At 51.9% G+C, this 9,055-nt stretch overlaps 1 protein-coding gene across 1 annotated transcript in view; it reads right to left on the bottom strand.

Annotated features, from left to right (window-relative positions):
* The window catches only part of zdhhc5a (zinc finger DHHC-type palmitoyltransferase 5a), a 53,735-nt gene that overhangs the window by 21,312 nt on the left and 23,368 nt on the right, over window positions 1–9,055 (bottom strand). The window lies entirely within an intron of this gene.

The following is a 9,055-nucleotide window of genomic DNA, read 5'->3' as shown; positions in this document are numbered from 1 at the left end:
GGTGTCCACACTGAGGATAAAGTGGGGGGACACACTGTGGGGGTGACGTAGAGGGAGCTCCACACCGTGTCTGACCCGTGTCCCGGGAACGCTCGGTGCCCACACTGGGGATAAAGTGGGGTGGGGGGACACACTGTGGGGGTGATGTACAGGGAGCTCCACACCGTGTCTGACCCGTGTCCCGGGAGCGCTCGGTGCCCACACTGGGGATAAAGTGGGGGGGACACACTGTGGGGGTGATGTCGAGGGAGCTCCACACCGTGTCTGACCTGTGTCCCGGGAGCGCTAGGTGCCCACACTGGGGATAAAGTGGGGTGGGGGGACACACTGTGGGGGTGATGTAGAGGGAGCTCCACACCGTGTCTGACCCGTGTCCCGGGAGCGCTCGGTGTCCACACTGGGGATAAAGTGGGGGGGACACACTGTGGGGGTGACGTAGAGGGAGCTCCACACCGTGTCTGACCCATGTCCCGGCAATGCTCGGTGCCCACACTGGGGATAAAGTGGGGTGGGGGGACACACTGTGGGGGTGATGTAGAGGGAGCTCCACACCGTGTCTGACCCGTGTCCCGGGAGCGCTCGGTGCCCACACTGGGGATAAAGTGGGGAGGGGACACACTGTCGGGGTGACGTAGAGGGAGCTCCACACTGTGTCTGACCCGTGTCCCGGGAACGCTCGGTGCCCACACTGGGGATAAAGTGGGGGGGACACATTGTGGGGGTGATGTCGAGGGAGCTCCACACCGTGTCTGACCCGTGTCCCGGGAACGCTCGGTGCCCACACTGGGGATAAAGTGGGGGGGACACACTGTGGGGGTGATGTAGAGGGAGCTCCACACCGTGTCTGACCCGTGTCCCGGGAGCGCTCGGTGTCCACACTGAGGATAAAGTGGGGGGACACACTGTGGGGGTGACGTAGAGGGAGCTCCACACCGTGTCTGACCCATGTCCCGGCAATGCTCGGTGCCCACACTGGGGATAAAGTGGGGTGGGGGGACACACTGTGGGGGTGATGTAGAGGGAGCTCCACACCGTGTCTGACCCGTGTCCCGGGAGCGCTCGGTGCCCACACTGGGGATAAAGTGGGGAGGGGACACACTGTCGGGGTGACGTAGAGGGAGCTCCACACTGTGTCTGACCCGTGTCCCGGGAACGCTCGGTGCCCACACTGGGGATAAAGTGGGGGGGACACACTGTGGGGGTGATGTCGAGGGAGCTCCACACCGTGTCTGACCCGTGTCCCGGGAACGCTCGGTGCCCACACTGGGGATAAAGTGGGGGGGGGACACACTGTGGGGGTGACGTAGAGGGAGCTCCACACCGTGTCTGACCCGTGTCCCGGGAGCGCTCGGTGCCCACACTGGGGATAAAGTGGGGGGGGGTAGGGACTCACTGTGGGGGTGACGTAGAGGGAGCTCCACACCGTGTCTGACCCGTGTCCCGGGAACGCTCGGTGCCCACACTGGGGATAAAGTGGGGGGGACACACTGTGGGGGTGATGTCGAGGGAGCTCCACACCGTGTCTGACCTGTGTCCCGGGAACGCTCGGTGCCCACACTGGGGATAAAGTGGGGGGGGGGACACACTGTGGGGGTGACGTAGAGGGAGCTCCACACCGTGTCTGACCCGTGTCCCGGGAACGCTCGGTGCCCACACTGGGGATAAAGTGGGGGGGGGGGACACACTGTGGGGTGACCTTGGAGAACATGGATCAGCACCTGAAGATCATACGACATACAGCAGGATTGGGCAATTTGGCCCATTAAATCTGCTTCTCCATTTCACCATTGCTGATTCATTTTCCCCTCAGCCTCAATCTCCTGCCTCCTCCCCGTATCTCTGCATGCCCTGTCTAATCAAGAATCTAACAACCTCTGCCTTAAGTATACCCATTGACCTGGCAACGAATTCCACAGATTCAACACCATGTGGCTCATGAAATTCTTCATCTCTGTCTTAAAAGGATGCCCATCTATGCTGAAGCCGTATCCTCTGGTCTCAGACTCTCACACAGAGGGAAACAGCCTTTCCACATTTACTCTATCAAGTCCTTTCACCATTCGATAGGTTTCATTCTTCTGAATTCTAGTGAATACAGGCCCAGAGCCATCAAACGCTCCTCCCATGACAAACCACTAAAACCCAGAATCATTTTCCTGAACTTTCTTTGAACCCTCTCCAGTTTCAATACATCCTTTCTACACAAGGGGCTCATAACTGCTGTCAATACTCCAAGTGAGGCCTCTCCAGTGCTTTATAAAGTCTCAACATTACATCCTTCCTTTTATATTCTAGTCCTCTTGAAATGAACGCTAACACTGTATTTGCCTTCCTCACCAGACTGAACCTGCAAACTAACCTTTACAGAATCCTGCACAAGGGCTCCCAACTCCCTTCGCAACTCAAGATGGTTGAAATTTCTCCCCGTTTAGAAAATAGTCTCCCACCAAAGTGCACGACCGTGCACTCCCCGACATTATTTCATCTGTCACTTCTATGCCCATTCTCCTAACCCAAGTCTTTCTGCAGCCTCTCTGGTTCCCCAACACTCCCTACCCCTCCATCTACCTTCATAATGTCCGCAAACTTTGCAACAAAGCCATCAATTTCATCATCCAAATCATTGGCATATAACATAAAAAGAATCCCAACTCAGACCACTAATCACCGGCAGCCAGCCAGAAAAGGCTCTGCCTCTTGCCAATCAGCCAATGCTCTATCTATGCCAGTATCTTTCCCGTAATCCCACGGGCTCATAGCCTGTAAGCAGCCTCACGTGTGGCACCTTGTCTGAAAATCCAAGCACACATCAACTGATTCTCCTTTGGCTATCCTGCTTGTTATTCCTTCAAAGAATTCCAACAGATTTGTCAGGCAATGTTTTCCATTGAGGAAACCATGCTGACTAAAGCATATTTTATCACGTGTGTCCAAGTACCCCGAAACCACATCCTTAATAATCGACTCCAACATCTTCCCAACCACTGTGATCAGACTAATTGCCCTTTAGTTTCCTTTCTTCTGCCTCTCTCCCTTCTTGAAGAGTGGAGTGACCCTTTGAAATCTTCCCAGTCCTCTGGAACCATGCCATAAATCAAATGATTCTGGAAAAATCATTGTTATCTATCTTCGGACCTTTCAGTTTCCCAAGCACCTTCTCCCTCATAATGGCAACTTCACACACTTCTGACCCCTGACAGTCTTGAACTTCCGGCGTACAGCTAGTGTCTTCCACAGTGAAGACTGATGCAAAATTTTTATGTTCAGTTCTTCTGCCAATTCCTTATCCCCATTACTATCTGTCCAGCATCACTTTCCAGTGGTCCCATAACTTCTCTCGACTCTCGCTTTCACACTATACTGAAGACACTCTTTAATATTATTGACTAGCTTATCATCTTCGTTTTTCTTAGTGACTTTTTTTAGTTGTCCCCTTCCAATCAACGTTGGTCAGCTCCTCTCTCATGCCTCTGTAATTCCCTTTACTCCACTGCAATACTGATAAATCTGACTTTAGCTTCTCCTTCTCAAATTTCAGAGTGAATTTGATCATACTGTGATCACTGGTCCCCTAAGGGCTCTTTTACCTTAAACTCTCTAATCAATTCCGATTCACTGCACAACGTCCAGTCCAGAATAGCTGATCCCTTATTGGGCTCAACCATGAGCTGCTCTAAAAAGCCATCTCGTAGGCATTCTAGAAATTTCCCCTCTTGGGATCCAGCATCAACTTGATTTTCCCAATCTACATGCACATTGAAATCCCCCATTACTTCTGTAACATTGCCATTTTCTATCTGCCATTGTAATTTGTGAACCAGATCCTGACGACGGTTTGAAGATCCGTATCAGGGTCTTTTTAACCCTTGCAGTTCCTCAGCTCTGTCCACAATGATACAACACCTTCCGACCCTCTCTCTAACGATTTGATGTAATGATCAGATGTAATCTTCTTTTAGCCGCGATTCAGTGATGCCTACAACATCAGACATGCCAGTCTGTAACTGTGCTACAAGATCCTCTACCTTATTCCGTATACTGCGTGCACTCTAATATAACACCTTCAGTTCTGTATTCAACCTTTCCCATTTTGTCTGCCTTTTACATTGCAACTCATCCAGCTAACGGCAAATTTGCCCTGTCATCAGCCTCTCCTTGCCTGGAGTTTCACGACACACTGCCTCTGTTTGTAAACCAACTACCTTGCTCTCAACACAACCACTCTGATTCCCACCCCCCTTGCCAAACTAGTTTGAACTCTCCTGAACAACTCTAGCAAACCTGCCCACAAGGATGTGGGGCCCCCTTGGGTTCAGGTGTATCCCATCTCTTATAAAGATCGTACCTTCCCCAGAAAAGATCCCAGTGATTCATAAATCTGAACCCCCTCCCTCTGCACCAGTTCCTCAGGCACGCATTCACCTGCCAAATTATCCTGTTCTTACCCTCACTGGCACGTGGCACAGGCAGCAATCCAGAGATTACTACCCTGGGGGTCCTGTTTCTCAGCTTTCTACCTAGAATCTCCCTTCAGAGCTCGTCACCTTTACAACACAGGGCATTGGCAAAGAACATGCGCTAAAAATATCAGACAAAGCAAAGGTGGGAGGTGAAGAACGCCAAACAGGAAACCGCTCAGTCATAAGAATGCTGCTTGGTCACGACAGGACTGAGAGAGAGAGAGACACACACAGAGACAGGGGAGGGGAGGAGCGAGCAAGACCAAGAGAGACCGAGGTAGTGAGGGAGGCAGCGGGAAGGTGGTGGGATAATACACTTGACAGGAAGTGAGGAAGAAGTCCACAAGGAAAGCATTACCGACGGACTGAACACAAATTCATCTCTTCCCGTCTGTTACCCTCCTCCCTTTCCTGTGCTCTCCCCACCTCCATTAACCCTCCCTTCCATGCACCCTTGTTGATCTCCATCGCTCCCTCTCTCTCCAACACCCCGTTTCTGTCCTCTACACCTCTCCTTTCCACCTTACCCCGACTCCATTAAGCCACTTCCCATCTCTTTAGCGCCCCCCCCTCCACTATGCTCCTCACCATCTCCACCACCTGCCTCACCTCCCCTCCCCATGTCCGAGAGGCCCTCTATGCCACCACCTTCCTCCTCATCTCCGGCATCCCTCTCTTCCCTTACGAGCCTCCCCGTCGTGACCCCCTCCCTCCCCCATGCTCCTGCTGGACTCCATAACTGTTCTGCCCTCCTCTAATACCCTCCTTGACTCATGCCCCCACCCCACCGATTCTTCACTGACACCTTCTCGCTCCCCTACGCTCTTCCACGTCTCTATCATCCCCTCCCTGCTCCAGCACCCTCTCCCTCACATGCGTTCCTCCCCAAATCTGTCAGCACCCGCCTCTCTCCTGCATCGTGTCCCTGTGACAACCCCCATGCTCCTCCGCATCTCTGCAAATCTTGTCGCTACACCTGAAAGGAGAAAGGACAGAGGACTCAGGCAAGGGCACAGAGCAGGAAAAACTGGTTTTGCACCTCCCTGAGGTGGAAACCACTGTTTCACTCTCGCACCTTTCACTCACTGCAGATCTGTCTGCTGTAACAGGCAGTAATTTGGCCCTTCGAGTCTATGCTAGCCCCCCACCCCCACAGTAACAACAGATTGAGGCCGGAGGATGTTGACCTCTGTCAGTCCACCGATACCATTGAGTTCCTCTCCAACCACCCACTCTATCTATCAACCCCCCCTTTATGCTTGCCTGACCACTCTCTCCCACCCCCTATATTCGCCCCGTTACCGAGATCCTCTCCAACCACCCTCCCTTGTGCCCTGACTCTCCTTCGCCTGTGATATCTCTCTTCTCTCCTCCTCCCTCCTATACCCTCAGTTCCACTGAGTTCCTCTCCAACAGCCCCTCTTACCCCTCGACTTTGCTTTGTTTGGCCAGAACAACACTCTCTCACTCCTCCAATCCCCTCATTACCACCGAGTCCCTCTGCAGCCACCCTCTCTCACCGCTCGGCTCTCCTGCAGGCCCCTCGGCCCACCAGGGCTGTACCAACCACGGTGCCAATCTCCACTCAATCCCATCTCCCTCCGCCTCCCTTGCCTGCGCATTCACGTGTCTTTCTGACAGGTTGTGGCACATCTGCATCGAATCTGCTCCACTGCTACCCCGGGCAGCCCACTCTGTGTCAAACAAACACAGCATCCTCCTCACATCTCCTTTCCCCTTCACACTCCCCTCTCCACCTTGAATGTCTGCACTGGGTTTGGTGGTGGGGAGGATTTTGGCCGACTGTGCACCCAGGGTCTGGGGAATCAAGAACCAGAGGGCACAGGCGTAAGGTGAGAGTGAACAGGAGCTTGAAATGCAAACTTCTACATTCTTTCCACAAAGGGTGATATGCATGTGGAAGGAGGAAGTGGTTGAGGCAGGAAAGTTTAAAATACTCTCGGGCAGAGACACGGAAAGGAAAGCTTTATCGGATATGAGCCAAATGTATGCAAACAAGACCAGCTTGGATGTGAATCTCAGCTGGCATGGACCGGTGGCTCAGAGGGTTGTGTCTCCCTGCTGAACGACACTATGAGTTCTGACTTTCTACTCTGAGGCCTTTGTCAGTCAGGGTCGACCGTAGATGTTGTGTCCCAGCTGTCTACGGGCCACGCAAGCCTGGTCAGTACGATGCGATACGGACAGCAAGCCGCTGCCCTTGCAGCGGACTCCACCCCAAAGGACCGGCAGAGACCAGAGGCATGGCAGGAGTTGTCAGTCAGTGTTGAACTCAACGTAGGACCGCCTTAGGGACTCCAGCTCTGGACTCTACTCCTGAAGCCTTCCCCATGAGTAGGTACAGTTGCAAGGCAGCGGAGGTTTGAGATTAGAGTTCTCTGAGATGAGCTGCCAACCACGGCTGACAAGTCCCGTCTGCTCGAAGTGGGCGTTGCCCTTCATTGTTTCAGAAACCCACCTCAGGTCTCCCCTCAGCCTCCGAATGACCCACGTCTATCCAATCTCTGCTTACAGCTTGCGCCCTCTCGTACAGGCAACATCCCCATTGATCCTTTCTGCCCCCTCTCCAGCTCAATCACACCATCCCTGTAGTGAGGCAGCTGGAACTCCCAGTGAAATTAAGAAGGCGTACGGTGTATTGTCCTTCATCAACCGTGGGATTGGGTTTAGGAGCCGAGAGGAAATGTTGCAGCTATATGGGACCCTGGTCAGACCCCACTTGGAGTACTGTGCTCAGTTCTGGTCACCTCACTACAGGGAGGATGTGGAAACCATAGAAAGGGTGCAGAGGAGATTTACAAGAATGTTGCCTGTATTGGGGAGCGTGCCTTCTGAGAACAGGTTGAGTGAAGTCGGCCTTTTCTCCCTGGAGCGATGGAGGATGGGAGGTGACCTGATATAACTGTACAAGATGATGAGAGGCATTGATCGTGTGGATAGTCAGAGGGATGAAATGGTTGCCACAAGAGGACACTGGGGAGTAGGAACAGAGGAGATGTCAGGGGTAAGTTTTTTACTCAGAGAGTGGTGAGTGCGTGGAATGGGCTTCCGGCGACGCTGGTGGAGGCGGAAACGATCGGGTCTTTTAAGAGACATTTAGATAGGTACATGGAGCTTAGTAAGATAGAGGGCTGTGGGTAAGCCTAGTAATTTCTAAGCTAGGGACATATTCCGCACAACTCTGTGGGCCGAAAGGCCTGTATTGTGCTGTAGGTTTTCTATGTTTCTAAATCTCACTGATTAATTAAGGATCCCCACCACCCAGGACGTGCCCTCCTCCCATTGTCACTGTCGGGAAGATGGTACAAAAGCCTGAAGGCCCACACTCAGCCATTCAGGAACAGCTTCTTCCCCTCGCCATCTGATTTCTAAATGAACATTGAATCCAAGAACACTATCTCACGTTTTTATAAAAATTATTCAGGTTTTTGCAATATTCTTAATTTAACTATTCAACAAACATACGCACAAATATATATATACGCGCACAATACCACAAATTTGGTTTTACCCACATCTTATACAACTTCAACATTAGATGACAACTCCTGTACTCAATACTTTGATTCATGAAGGCCAATGTGCCAAAAGCTCTCTTTATGAAGCTATCTACCGAAATGTGCTTTCAAGGAATGATGGATTTGTATTCCCAGATGCCTGTACTTTCGCACTCCCTACTAGTTGGTCCCCCCCGAAGTGCAACACCTCACACTTGTCCGCGTTAAATTCCAACTGCCATCTTCCAGCCCATTTTCACAGCCGGTCCAGATCCTGTGTCAGGGAAACGAAGGGCCCCCTCCCCTCATTCTCTTTGTGCCATCTTGTTCACTACTCTCCCAACGGTACGAATATCTATCCCGCCACCACACCCCACCGGACCTGCCATGTCCCAGTTTCCAGGGAGGATGGAACGTGGGCTCAGTTTCCTCATCTTTCGGTTGACGGGACAACCCTCTTGTCCCAGGAATTACAGGATTAGGGTCAGATTTTTTTTTTATCATTGCCGGCTTGTGTCGTGAAATTTGTTAACTTAGTAGTAACAGTCCAATGCAATACATGATTGAGAAAACACTGAGTTCCATTATGTGTATGTATGTGTAATGCCCATTTAGGAATCGGATGGCAGAGGGGAAGAAGCTGTTCCTGAATCGCTGAGTGTGTGCCTTCAGGCTTCTGTACCTCCTTCCCGACGGTAACAGTGAGAAGAGGGCATGTCCTGGGTGGTGGGGGTCCTTAATGACAGACGCCACCTTCCTGAGACACCGCTCCCTGAAGGTGTCTTGAATACTACGGAGGCCGATACCCATGATGGAGCTGACTAACTTTACAACTTTCTGCAACTTCCTCCGATCCTGTGCAGTGGCCTCCACCCCCCGCCCCCACACATCAGACGGTGATGCAGCCAGTCAGAATGCTCTCCACTGTACACTTTTACAAGTTTTCGAGTATTCTAGTTGGCAAGCCAAATCTCGTCAAACTCCAAATGAAATATAGCCGTAGTCTTGCCTTCTTCATACGTTGTGCCCAGGTTTGGCTGTAGGAGAGATTGACACCAAGAAACTTGAAATTGCTAA

This window comes from Mobula hypostoma, unplaced genomic scaffold (genome assembly GCF_963921235.1).
Source record: "Mobula hypostoma unplaced genomic scaffold, sMobHyp1.1 scaffold_91, whole genome shotgun sequence".
NCBI lineage: Eukaryota > Metazoa > Chordata > Chondrichthyes > Myliobatiformes > Myliobatidae > Mobula > Mobula hypostoma.
Note: the sequence above shows the minus strand (reverse complement) of the source record. Positions and strands in the feature narration are given on the sequence as shown.